The sequence below is a fragment of the Ochotona curzoniae genome, unplaced genomic scaffold (assembly GCF_017591425.1).
Source record: "Ochotona curzoniae isolate NIBS_2020 unplaced genomic scaffold, NIBS_Ocur_1.0 scaffold_4701, whole genome shotgun sequence".
In the NCBI taxonomy this organism is placed as follows: domain Eukaryota; kingdom Metazoa; phylum Chordata; class Mammalia; order Lagomorpha; family Ochotonidae; genus Ochotona; species Ochotona curzoniae.
Window position 1 is genome coordinate 56,295,355 of NW_024467122.1, and position 13,735 is coordinate 56,309,089.

Below are 13,735 nucleotides of genomic sequence, written 5' to 3' on the forward strand. Positions count from 1 at the left end.
ATATCCTATCATCATCTGAGTGAGTAACTTCTAGTAAGAACTTAAATATTTGCGGAGAGAAAAAGCTGGAAATAGGGAGGAAATTAGTAGCCACAGAATATCAAATGTTGCAACATAACAAATGCTTCACATGTATTATCTCATTTATCATATTACTCATATCCTTTCATATGTCTATTCACTTAACAAGTATTTATTGGGTATTATGTATCTGTCACTGTTATAGATGTTAAAGTTTTAACTGCTGTTACATGATTAAGTTCGTGAGACACAAAAGAAACCAAATATAGCAAATTCCTACAAGTGTCCAATAGTTATGCATTTTATGAACAAAAATAAAACAACATAAAAAGGAATTATAGCAGTTGTGGAGTGGTCTGTTTTAGACAAAGGGTCAAGGAAGCTTTGTGATTAAGTAACTTTTCACAAGATATAAAGAAACTGAGGAATTTATTTTGGATATATTAAATCTGAAATAGGTATCCAAGTAGTTATTGAGATGGAAATTTGATGTAAGAGTTTAGAATTCAGAGCAAATGTTGGAACTACAAGCACTTTTGAGAGTTTTTAACATTTAAAAAAAGCGTTACAACTTTGTAAGTAATAGTTATTTCACATATTTTTTCAAAACCTTAATAAAATGTAATTCTCCAGCAAGTAGCCATAGGATTAGATGAGAATCTCTAGGAAATAAGTGGAGAGAAAGGGACTATTGATTGGGTCCTAAACACTCCATTGTTTATTTCATTTGTATTTTGAGCTTCTAAACAGAAGAGGCTCAAAATAGCCACAGAGGTAAGAAAGGATAAATTGAAAAGTGACCCAGAAGCCAATAGAAGTGAATGAAAAACGAAGTTGTATTGTTCATAGATCAAATTAGGCTTAAAATTGATTTAGTGGAAACATTACCATTGGATATGGCCAGTTTAGTAGAGCTCTTTGTTCCTCTTTTGACATATTATCAAACTGTGGTTTAGATTAAGTATCTTTCCAAAGTTGAAACAACTGGAATGTAGACTTGTTGCTGAATAGGTCAGTTATCTCTAAGACCAATGCAATTGTTCCTCCTTTTGTCATGGAGTACAGGTTGTGCTCTGCAAAGAACTAGCCATGGGGCAATAATTAGGGAATTAAATACAGCCTACTTTCTGTTTTCAAAGTATTTTTTAGCAGGGAAGATGACATGTGTGTGTTCCCTTGAAGGAAGGCCAGAACTTAGGTAGTGTGAGAGTGTGAGTGGAAAGAACTTGGACACATTGAAAAGAAAACAAAAGTTAGCAATAAAGTAAGTCTGAGCACTGGATGCTTATTAAGATCACTTGTGGCTATTTAAAAATACACAGATGTCTAGGCACCGAGCCAAACCCATTAAATCAGACTTAAAGAATGATCACCTGTATATCCTAATATTTATAGGTATATTACACATTCCAACTTCATAACACTCTTAACATCTTCACACACATACAAAGTTTCCAGAGCTATATATGGAAGTGTCATCAAGAATGAATGGGGCATTCCAAAGAAAACTACAGAGGAGAAACTAGACTAGCTCTTCTACTACTGTGGCTCATATCTGCACTCATACTCCTTGCATTATATACATGATTTAACTCTAGCAGTCCCATGTAACCATTCATTCCTCTTGCAGACAGCACAAAAACCTTTTATTTGTGCTGCACTCCATCTTTTTCCTCCTTTCCCAAGATCCCTCAATTGCATATATAACCAGTCTTTCACTTACTTCCTATCCAAATTCAATTACTTGTCTGTAGTTGAGGTAAGAGGGACCTGCATAAGAGGGACTAAAGAATGGAGACAGGATCCATAAAATGTCATCTAGTCTTTAGTCTAACTTCAGAGTCATTAGTAAATGGACTATAATATTTCTTTTAAATCATCCTCAACAAGATTGACTTTCATATCATGCTATGAGGCATCAGTCTCCTTTTGTCATCCTAGCTTCGTATATTCAAAACTTAAGAAACATTATAAGGTGGTGGAGGTTTGAGGATGCAGTGAGAAGAAATAAACATGCAGTATTATATCAAAATTGAGAGAAAGTTGAACATTATTTGGAAACTAGATTTGAAAATCATTGTTGTCTAACCCCTTTGTCCTACCCCATTCCAGTATCCTTATAGGTAAGGAATATGAAATCCAAGAGAATACATTACTTAGGACAACGTCATGGAACAACTTTAGTGGCAAATACAGGATTAGAAGTCAGGAGACCTACTTCTCAATCTGAAATAGTTATGAGTCATGTACTGACTAGCCTAGAGAGTCATGGTGGTAGTATCAAGTCATAATCTTCTAGAACTCTGAAGTCAACCCAACACAGAGATTGTGATCAAGAAACCTGTTGGGTGGGAAGGCTGGGGGTCTCTAAATCACAAAGAATTTCTTTTCTTTTTTTATTGTCTTTTTAAAATTTGTTTTCTCTGCTGATTACAAGATATCCAGATTGACTACATTTTAAAAGAATTATTTCCTTTGTACCTTGATGGCCCATAAAGACATTAAGCTCAATTGGCAAAAAGGCTGGTGCTTTTGAACTAGATTTTAATGTATTACTCTCTTGACCTACTAAAACATGCTTTAACATGCTGTTCAACACAAATTTGTTTTTTTGGTTTGTTTTTTTTTAAATTTTATTTTAAAATAATGATTACATGGTTGATCAGGGTGCGGAGGACCGAAGTTTAGGGGAAATTGGGTGAACTCATTGCTTCCAAATTTGCTATTTCTTTTTGTTGTTCTGGGGGATGGGCAGAAACAAAGGGAAAACCAATTATGACTTTCCAGTACCAATGGATGAGAAACTGCCACCTCATATCAACCCAGAGTCTCAGTGTAAATCACAAAGAATTTCTAATGTTCAACTTCAGTCAGGTAATCTAGACATAGAGCAACCCTCTACTGTCAGTACTGGCAGCTTAGAAGTCTCCACATGACATTTCCTGGAAGAAATTATCTTCAACTAAATGTAAAATGAATGCAAATAGAGATTTAGAAATAAGGAGAATCAGTGTGCAGGGTCTAGTTATGGGAAAATAGGAGATTTGAAACAGCTGTTTTCAACTGTTTTATCTTAAAACCCAGGTGAAAAACTGATTCCAAAGGCTTTTTGTGTCTGAAAAGTGTCAAGTGAAACTGCAAGGCATAAAGGAGATGATTCCAGAGACCAGTGAAAGGATATAGAACCTTTGACTCTTCAAGTCTCTGGTTTGCATATTGTGGTAGGCACCACAAGTCATTAACATGAATTGAGTTTCCTGTGGTCACATTGAGCTCAGCTCTGGACTCTCTCCAGTTCCTGGGAGACCAGTATTCCAACTAGCATTAAGATGTTGGAAGGCTGAGCTAAATGAGCAAATCAATAGGAAACAGCACTTGTCTTTCTGCTCCTGATTCAGAAGAAAACCATCCCTGGGTGCACATAAGAACAAAGATGCAAGAACTTTGCTTACATATTCCACAGATTATGCAGCTTGTTTTTCTTCTATTTCATTCCAAAAGGTGAGAAAAGATTTAATGTGACCAGTTATGTAAACACACTCTGCTTTTAGGATCCCAAAGAAGATATCTTTTTGTTTGAATGACTTATGGAGTCATCGCAATAATGTGTGTGTGTGTTTGTGTGCACACATGCGTATGTGCACACACATGTTAACTGAGGCTTGAAACTTGCACAAACATTTGGGATCCTGAGCTGTGACTTTGGAGTACAGTCAAGGTCTTCTGACAAGTAAAGAAAAATGAATTGATGAGTGTATGCCACCCCATCCCAGATGACTATCTCACAGCCACTGGCTGAAGCACCATTACACTGCCTTAGCCAATGATGTTTTCTCCCAGTACTGTCTGGAGTGAATTAGGGAAAACAGCACAGCTGTCTCTGTTCTTTCCTTGTTGCTATAGTAAACTGGTTAGGACTTTTGTGGATGTGAATGATTGGCACTCACTTTATGTGGAAAGTGAGTGTCAGTATTGCAGACAGATTAAGGTGAGCATTCCCTGGATAGTGTGAAGAAGCCCTCCCCAGTAATAGCCTCACCTGCCTCTTAAACATTGTTCACTGTTAACTTTGTATACTCTTTCAAAATCTAATTATTCCTGGAAGGCTCAGTGCTTTATGCAAAATTGCAACTGAAACCTCGATAAGCTTAATTTCTACTAGAAGGAATTGAAATGGAGAATGAGAATGAATGAACCAAAGCCACAAGTACAACTTTTAGTGCCTATGCCTATGCTATCACAGCCTGGAGAGGCTGGAAAGCTAGACTGCCTGGAGACCCAGTGGCAGGGGATGAAGAGACACCAGGGAAAAAGCTAAAGAAAGGAGCACCTTACATCAACAATTTTGAAAAATCCTGTGACTACTCAGTAACTTGAGGGGAACTTCATAAAAATTCAAGTGATAGAATTCCTTCCAAGAATACAGCAGCTCAGAGGTGTTGGGTCCCAACCAAGTTTGAGGAAAACCACTCTCAGGTGCCTTTCATCTACTTTACAAGTAATTTTTCTTGAAAGGCAAAATTATAAAAAGCAGAGAGAGAAAGAGATCTTCCAATCACTGATTCCCAAATGATCGCATTTTGCCTGAAGTGGAGAGTTCCAAAACCAGGTACCTACTTTTTAGTTTCCAGTCTGGGTTCAGAGAACCAAAAGCCAAGACTCTCTTCTGCCTTCCCAGGTCATTGACAGGGAGTTAGACTGGAAATGGAGCCACCAGGACTTGGAACAGTTCTGATTTGGGATGCTGGCACTGCAGACAGAGGCTTATCCTGATCCATCATGGCGCCCGACCTCTACTTCACAATCATAGACAAAGTCAGCCATCAGACTGATTTTTCTTTACAGAAACTTCTCTTGGAGGGGGCTTGTCTTGTCTACCTCATTGGTCTTCTAAGCTAAGAATGGGACAGAGAAAAATAAATAGTAATAAGAAAGACATCCCAAATGTGGGGTAAATAGGAGGTATATGTTTGAATCTCAAAGGAGAACATGGTTCCTTAGAGTGATTGATTTTCTGGTGGCTGGATGCCTGACTTTTCTTACCTGCTCTTGACCTTTTAAGCTTTAGAATTCTTTGGCCTCTGGAAATACAGAACCTAGTACCCAAGGAAAGACAATCAGCAGTCTGTTGCTTTCCAGGAAGAGAGGCTCATGGAATCCAGTAAGTTTGGGAGACTCTTTGTACCTAGTTAGTAGCAGGGTGAGGTTAGCATTCTGGGGTGGGCCAGAAGATCCATAGAGTTGTTGAAACAATACAACTACGTTGAGTATCTTTGAGAGACAGGAATCAGAGTTGGGTCACAAGAGAATATTAGTAAGAGATATCTCTTGCTGCACCCCAAATACTCTGATGGCATTGAGTAATTTTGTGAAGTTGAATCTGCTTTAGTGTCTGAGGATTAAAATCTGAAACCATGTTAGTATATCAGATGATAATTGCAATATCAAAGCTGTTTGAATGTTCACTTACTGAGTTCCTTGTCCAGTTCCAAATGACTTTGCAATCGTTGCCAGATTTGAATTGATTCGCACTGTGACTCTTTCTGATTGATGGGTTGGTGTATGTTTCATGGGGCTTTGCAGAACAATGTATGAGGATCAGGACAAGAGCAGCTGTGGGATCCTTTATAGCACTCAGCATCTGAGAGGTTCTGGAGTGACTATTCAGTGTTCCAGAGCATGAAAAAAAAAAAAAGAGCTGTTTTGGCCACTTGAATAGGGTCTGCCCACTTGGAACTGAGAGTATGATATCCTGATTCTCTAAAGGGGACACCAAAGCTGTTTTGTCTGCAGCTCTGCCTGTACTTTTCATTTACAGCAGAAAAGTCAAATCAGTGTATGAAGGAGACTCAAAACGCAAAGCCTGGTATCCACATTCAGAAGGCCTAAGTACAAGTGATGTGCCATGGATTGGTGATAATCAGCACTTCTTGAGCAATTTAGCCAACAACTTTGACTATATTAGAGACGTTGATTTCCATAGAAACAGCAAACTTTCAATGATAATAAAAATAGAGGTGACAAATCGTTTTCAAGCTTCAAGTTATTAGTTTCTTGGCGATGCATTAGATTTATATAGAGCTTTCCTTAAAGATTAGTTGACATATCAAAAGATAAATCATCCCTTTCATAGCCAAGATGTAAGTCATCTAATGTTTCAGTCATTAAAATATGGAAAGCATACTTGCCATCTTTAGCAACTGTAAACAATATCACAGTTTTGTGAGCTACTCATGCCAGGGATACCAATGTGGTATCATGTGTGGCTTGATGCTTCTCTACTTGTTAGCATAGCTACAAAGAGCTGTGGCATGCATTTGGTAGGGATTCTGATTAAAACAGTAGCATCATCAAAGAAACTTGCCTTTCCCTATCAAAACTTTAGCTGGTGTGTCAAGGTCAAAGGTGAGCCAGCAGCAATCTCTCAATATATTGCCATGGTTAACACATGACAATATCTAATTTTCTGTTAAGCTCATTATCAATAAAAAGTAGGAAGTATATGCCATTGTAGTTATCAGTATAGAAAAGGCATCCCTGGTAGGTTTCTTCTTTTGTTTTAAAAAATACATTCTATATAGTTCCCATTACTGAAATTTCTGGTAGTACTGGTGACAATAAATTATACACTCCAGTTAATGAACTGAGGACAGAACCACAGAAAAAATTAACAAGATTTGTTCCTATTCCTTGGGTGATCAACCTGCTGAATGCTGTGTTTTACTGCTTGTCTGAGTTACAGATATCATCACAAAACTTGAAGGCCATTTGGTGGCATCTTCCCTTACTTTCCCTGAGAACTATAGATCTATTTCCTGTATCAGGCAGTTTCTACCCAGTCATTACATTTAACTTTTTAAGGCATGTAGTGAAAAGACAAACACCAATTTTGATATTTCCTAATCCAAAACTCAGATATCAGGGAAGTTGTGCCAAGTAGTCAGGTGTGACTTCTTAAGGCACATAGACAAAAGACGAAAGATAATAATTGTGATATCTTTTCATCATGTTCTAATCCTTTCTGAGAACCTCAGAGAAGGAGTTTGTTGGAGGAATTTTCATGTTTCTGTTACAATTGTTATTGCCCAAAATAAATGGTTTTCAATTTTAGTGGCAATACCTGGGGCTATTAAATTCTTGATATTAGAGTTCTGAGAGAGATTTGACATTTATTCTGTTTGATAATGTTTTATAAATAATCACATTGGATGAAATACATTGACTTTCCAAAAATCACTTTGTTTATCCCCCATAGCATCAGATCTGTTCCCCTGTAGGAACACTAAAACTTGAATTCATACTGGTAGCATGCATCGTAGCAATTCTTTAGTAGAAATTGCATGAAAACTTTGGAGCAAACCCAAACAAATATTTGCATCAATTGTTCCTTTCTACCCTGCTGTACTTTATCTTTCAAAGAATAAAAATTGTTCCAATTTTTTATGCTATAATGCCAACATCTGGAAATACGAATTTGCTTATAATGTTATTGAGTCTTGCGAATTTCTCATGTATGAATAGCATGAAGAGTCTTCACTACTGGCCAGACTTGTTTCACACATTTATTGATAACTACTTGGATGATATACAAATTTAAGACATGAAGATAATAATTTGTAAGTAATCTTTTGTGCATGTCTTTAAGACTTATCTCTGGAATCAGTGTTTTCAAATTTTAACTAATATTGTATATAAAGTTCTCCATAATTCACAATATGGACTTAGGAATACAATGATACTTCACACCCTACCCTCCCTGCTGCCCATGCTCCTCTTTCCTTATTTTCTTCTTTTTGAATTTTTGAAATGCCACAGTTTCAGTTCACTTCTCATCACAAGCTTAGAACTATATTAGATAACAAATTCAAAAAATACAAAATAGAAAAAGACTAGTTCCTTGAGTATAGGTAAAAGCAGTAAACAATAATCAAATCTCCAAATGTCAATCTCACTCACATATGTTATATTTTTGGTGCTCTCTATATCCATTACAGATCAGGGGAAATATTGTTAATTTCTAAGGTCTGGCTTATTTCACTAAGCTTAATAATTTTCCATCAGCAGATGGCTGGATAAAGAAAATATGGTATATATGCACTATGGAATACTACTCGGCCATAAAGAGAATGAAGTGTTGTCTTTTGTAACAAAATGGGTACAACTGGAGACCATTAGGAAGTCAAAACAAATCTTTAGAGAAGCAGAAGTGGGTTTGAAGTATGTTTTTAAAGTTCTTGTGCAATAAGTAAATATCTACAAGCAGTTTCCAAAGCAATTAAGAAAACAGGATTAAGTGAATCAAGGTGGTGACTTTTAAAGCACAATAAAAACAGTCCTCAGAAAGGAGGTAGCCGTATTTTAAAATGCTAGACATCCAGTAATAAATGCTTAGTCTAATTTAATAAAAATATCTTCTTACACAGATATTTATCATTCCTCCAAAAATCATTCCTTCAAAACAATTTAAATTTCAGAGGAAAATTGAAGATACTTGAGGCAAGAATGAAATATATAGTAAAGAAACAGACTAATGACCAGTGTGAACTCTACCTATATCTGTGAAGAATATATAGTCATCTCTCTCTCTTGATTGTTTGGATGAACTAAATGCAGTAGTTTATATAATGATTTCACAGTTACTGAAAAAGAGTATTTTCTGAAAGGAAAATTTAAACAAAAATGTTAGTCTACTTAACTAGCTTTTATACATTTTGAGGATTGGACAAAGATAACATTGGAAGAACGAATATTGTTTCAATAAATACCAAGGAGAACCAGGCGCGGTGGCGCGCCTGTAGTCCCAGTTACTCAGTAGGCTGAGGCCGGAGGATCGCTTGAGTCCAGGAGTTCTGGGCTATAGTGCGCTATCCAAATTGGGTGTCCGCACTAAGTTCGGCATCAATATGGTGACCTCCCGGGAGCAGGAAACCACCAGGTTGCCTAAAGAGGGGTGAACTAAAGAGGGGTTACCTAAAGAGGGGCCCAGGTCGGAAACAGAGCAGGTCAAAACTCCCGTGCTGATCAATAAATACCAAGGAGAGAAAATATTCAAGGATTTCCAAATGGCATGTTTTTAAAGTAACTTTAAAATAGATATAAAGACTATTTTCCTAGCGGAAACTGTTTTCTGAATTAGGATCTATTTTATTGGGAATCTAATCTGATTTACACAGACTAAAATACATTTAAAGTGTACTCAATGAAGAGGGAAATGCAGTTAGGGGAGAACAGAGGAGTGAGGGAAGTGGGTTTGTCTTCTTGAAACTGTTCACATGGAAGCCATAAAATCTGTTTTAATGCATGTTTTATTAAGATAGAAGATTCACATAAATCCAAAAAATGTGTTAGGTCATGCCTTTCATACTTGAGAAAGAACTGCTACATCAGTAGGAAGTACCTCAATACTGAGGTGCCAGAACACTTCCAGGGATGAGTCAACCTGGAATTGACTACCTTGCAGATATATCCATTCAAGAAGTTAACATCTTGGCTGAATTGGAAGTGCGAAGGCATTAGGTGGGCATGCACATTTCCATTCATTCATTTTTCACTTACTCTTTCTAAAACATGGGCTTGAGTTTGTCAGTAAAGATGTTGAAGACAGGGCCTCCAAAAATTCTTCTTAAAAGCAACAAGAACTCCTATGAAACGGGTCACAATCAACTTATTACAACTATGAAAATTAATCAAGGCTTATAGTAATTGGAGAAGCCTTTATTCAAGAAGAAAGGAGAAATTCAAGTAAGAACAGTGAAATTTGTGATGGTTTAATTTTCCCTGTTCCCATCCCCTGTTGTTGAACTGTGGTAGCCTTAAAACCGTAACAGCCTTACACAGTGAAGAGCAGCAGATTAGGATTCACTGAGTGGGTGAGCAAGGGAGTTGGAGGTAGAGTAAAGCTTCTAAATGCCACAAGAATGTGAGAATGCCAACCAGGATTCTGGACCTAGGCAAGGTCATACGCTTTTACATCTGAATAAGCTTGAGGCTCTGCACAAGTAAAATGTGAAAATTCAAAATTTTCAACAGAACTTTAATAGTCCAGGCTGTGTATTGCTATCAATCTAAATATGTAAACCAATGTGATAAAATTATCACTGCCTAAATAAACCCATGCCTTTAAGGTCAATGAATTTTGAAAAAAATATGCCAAGATAAGTTATTGATTATCCAAAGGAATACTTTTTTAAAAGATTTATTTTTTATTAGAAAGGTCTACAGAGAGGAGGAGAGACAGAGGAAGATCTTGTGTCCATTGATTCACTGCCCAAGTGGTCGCAATGGCCAGAGCTAAGCCAATCCAGAGCCAGGAACTTCTTCCAGATCTCCCACGTTGCTGCAGGGTCCCAAAGCATTGGGCCATCCTGTACTGCTTTCCCAGGCCACAAACAGGGAGCTGGATGGGAAGTAGAACTTCCGGGAATAGAACTGGTGCCTATATGGGATCCCAGAGCATGCAAGGCTAGGACTTTAGCCACTAGGCTACCACCCCATGCCCAGGAATCCTCTTAAATGATGCCAAAACAACAAACTTGAATCCTTACTTCATATCTTACACAGAAACTTAAAATGTATCAGAGGCCTTAATGTAAATGCTAAAGTAAGAGTATTGTTGGAATAGAAGTTGCTAACTTTAGTGTCTTGGGATTAGGAAGAAAAACACATACACACACAAAATGTATCTTCACCTCAATTAAAAACTTGTATGCATGAAAAATGTCATCAAGGAAGTAAAATGGGAGAATATATTTGTAAATTATCTGATGGGATTTAGCGTCCACAATGTATAAAGAACTTTCATAATTGTCAATAGAAAGACAAATAGCCCAGTTTAAAAATGGACAAGTGAAAATCATGTGAATATTCAGAATCATTACTAAATAAATGCCCAGGAAAATCATGATTAAGACCCCATTTCGGGCCCGGCGCGGTGGTGCAAGTGGTTAAGGTCCTCGCCTTGCACGCCCGGGATCCCATATGGGCGCTGGTTCTATCCCAGCGGCCCCGCTTCCCTTCCAGCTCCCTGCCTGTGGCCTGGGAAAGCAGTCGAGGACGGCCCAAGGCTTTGGGACCCTGCACCCGCGTGGGAGACCCGGAAGAGGCTCCTGGCTTCGGATCGGCATAGTATCGACCCGTTGCGGCTCACTTGGGGAGTGAATCATCGGATGGAAGATCTTCCTCTCTGTCTCTCCTCTCTGTATATCCGCCTTTCCAATAAAAAAATAATAAAAATAAATCTTTTAAAAAAAAAGACCCCATTTCATATCCACTAAGAAAATTATAGCCAATAAAGCAGATAATAACATGTATTAGCAAACATACAAGTTTAGAAGTCTTAAATGTCACAGGCAGAAATGTAAAATAGTGCAGAAATACCAGAAAAGATTCTGCAGTTTTACTTCTATGTATACATATGTACAAAAGAATTAAATATGCATATCCATACAAAAAATGTTAACAGAATTATGCATATAATTACATAATAGAATCTCCCCTTGAAGTGTCTATCAAGTGCTGATTGCATAAACACAATGGTGTATTTATACAATGAGATATTGTTTACCCATAAAACAATGAAATGTTAATAATACAAAAAAATTTTTTTTGAGAATTCCATGCTAAGTGAAAGGAACCAAACATAAAATGCCACATATTGTCTGAATCTATTTATGTGAAATGTCCAGAATAGGCAAATCCCTAGAGAGAATATAGCGTAGTGGTTGCCACAGATTGTGGGAGGGCAAAATGAGGGGGCAAATAAGGGGCTTGTGTTTGGGATGGAAGCTGACATGTAATGTTATTGGCTGCACAACCTTATGGATGAAGTAAAAACTGTTGGGTCTCGTGTGATGGCTCGCTGGACAAATTCTAGCTTTACATGCACTGGGATCCCATATGAGAGCTGGTTCATGTCCTGGATGCACCACTTCCCATCCACCTCACTGCTTGTGGCCTTGAAAAGCAGTAGAGGACATCCCAATGCCTTGGGAACCTACACCCATGAAGGAGACCCAGAAGCAGCTCTGGCTTTGGCTCAGCTCTGGCCATTGCAGATACTTGGGGAGTGAACCAGTGGACAGAAGATCTGTCTTTCATTCTCTCTGTAAATGTGCCTTTCCAATAAAAATAAATCTTTAAAAAAATTTTTAAATGCCACGTTGTATTCTTCAAAAAGGATAAGTTTTTTATCTAAACTTCTAAACTTTATATTTTTAAAATGTACTGAAGATTCAAGTATTGTTGTTCTATTGACACTAAAGGTAGGGAGAAGGTGGGGCCATGATTGTGTCCTTATGGGAGTCTAGGGAAGAGTGCAATGCATATATAATTCACTGCCATTAACAAGTAGAGTGCCAGGAAACAAAAGGAACTCGGAAAAGGAATCATGTGTGTTGCTGGGATAGTATTCTTTTTTTAAGATTCATTTTATTTTTATTACAAAGTCAGATATACAGAGAGGAGGAGAGACAGAGAGGAAGATCTTCCATCCGATGATTCACTCCCCAAGTGAGCGCAACGGCCGGTGCTGCGCCAATCTGAAGCCAGGAACCAGGAACCTCTTCCGGGTCTCCCACATGGGTGCAGGGTCCCAAGGCTTTGGGCGGTCCTCGACTGCTTTCCCAGGCCACAAGCAGGGAGCTGGATGGGAAATGGAGCTGCCGGGATTAGAACAAGCGTCCATATTGGATCCTGGCGCATTCAAGGCAAGGACTTTAGCTTCTAGGCCTTGCCGCCGGGCCCCATAGGATAGTATTCTTGGGCACTGAAATTAAAGCTCACCAGACAAACAAAAAGATGGACATTTTTAGGGCATTAAGACAAAATGGTTCAAAGATAAGAAACCTGATTAAAAAAAAAATTCAGTGTTATGTAGTGACATTGCTTATAAGCTTATTGTTTAAGAGGGACACTTTTAAAAATTAGTACCAGGCAGTGCAAATAACTAGCTATGTCTCACCAGCAATATCATTGTCTCAAATAGGAATCATCCTAAACATATGTCAGTATTAGCCAAATATTTACAGCCAAGATTTTTGTCAAAAATCATTTCTGGGTGTTCCACTACAAGACAAGCAAATAAGCAATTTAGAAAAAAAAATGAAGTTATTGACATACATTTACTTAGATTATCATTTGTGAAATTAAATCTCTGTAGTTCACTACATTTAAGAATAATTTCAATGTGCTACACACTTTAGATAATTTTTGTTTAGTAAAATAAAGGGTGGATTCATTACAAAAAGTAAAGAACTGAGAAACTTAGTAAATTCTGAAAGAATGAGATAATTTGATCATCTACTCACACATTGGTTTTGAGATTACTTTTGTCTGGTGTAAGGTATTTTCCAGTTGCCTGAAATTTATAAGAATAAATTTACCTAGGTTATGATTATACCCATCTTTGGATGTAGAAGAAAGGATAATAAACATTTTTAAGGAAACAATGGGGTTTTAATAAAAAATAATTAAGAACATGTTTCTTTGATCCATTTAGTCCAAACACCTTGTAAAGCTTCAAAAAATTAAAGATAAAAGATGGACGATACACGTTCTGTAAGGTTTAGGTAAAGAATAATACCAGGAATTGTTTCCATCCAGTTAGCGTTCAGTCTGACATCAGGGCTAAGTTTCATATTGAAATAATTTGACTCTATCTCTAAATAAAACCCAAAATTTTAAACCAGTACTTCCAGAGACCATGTGTTTTGTCCTC

At 37.4% G+C, this 13,735-nt stretch overlaps 1 protein-coding gene across 1 annotated transcript in view; it reads left to right on the top strand.

Annotated features, from left to right (window-relative positions):
• DTWD1 (DTW domain containing 1) overlaps positions 1-13,735 on the top strand; it is a 127,806-nt gene that overhangs the window by 95,554 nt on the left and 18,517 nt on the right. The gene's annotated exons all lie outside the window — the stretch shown is intronic.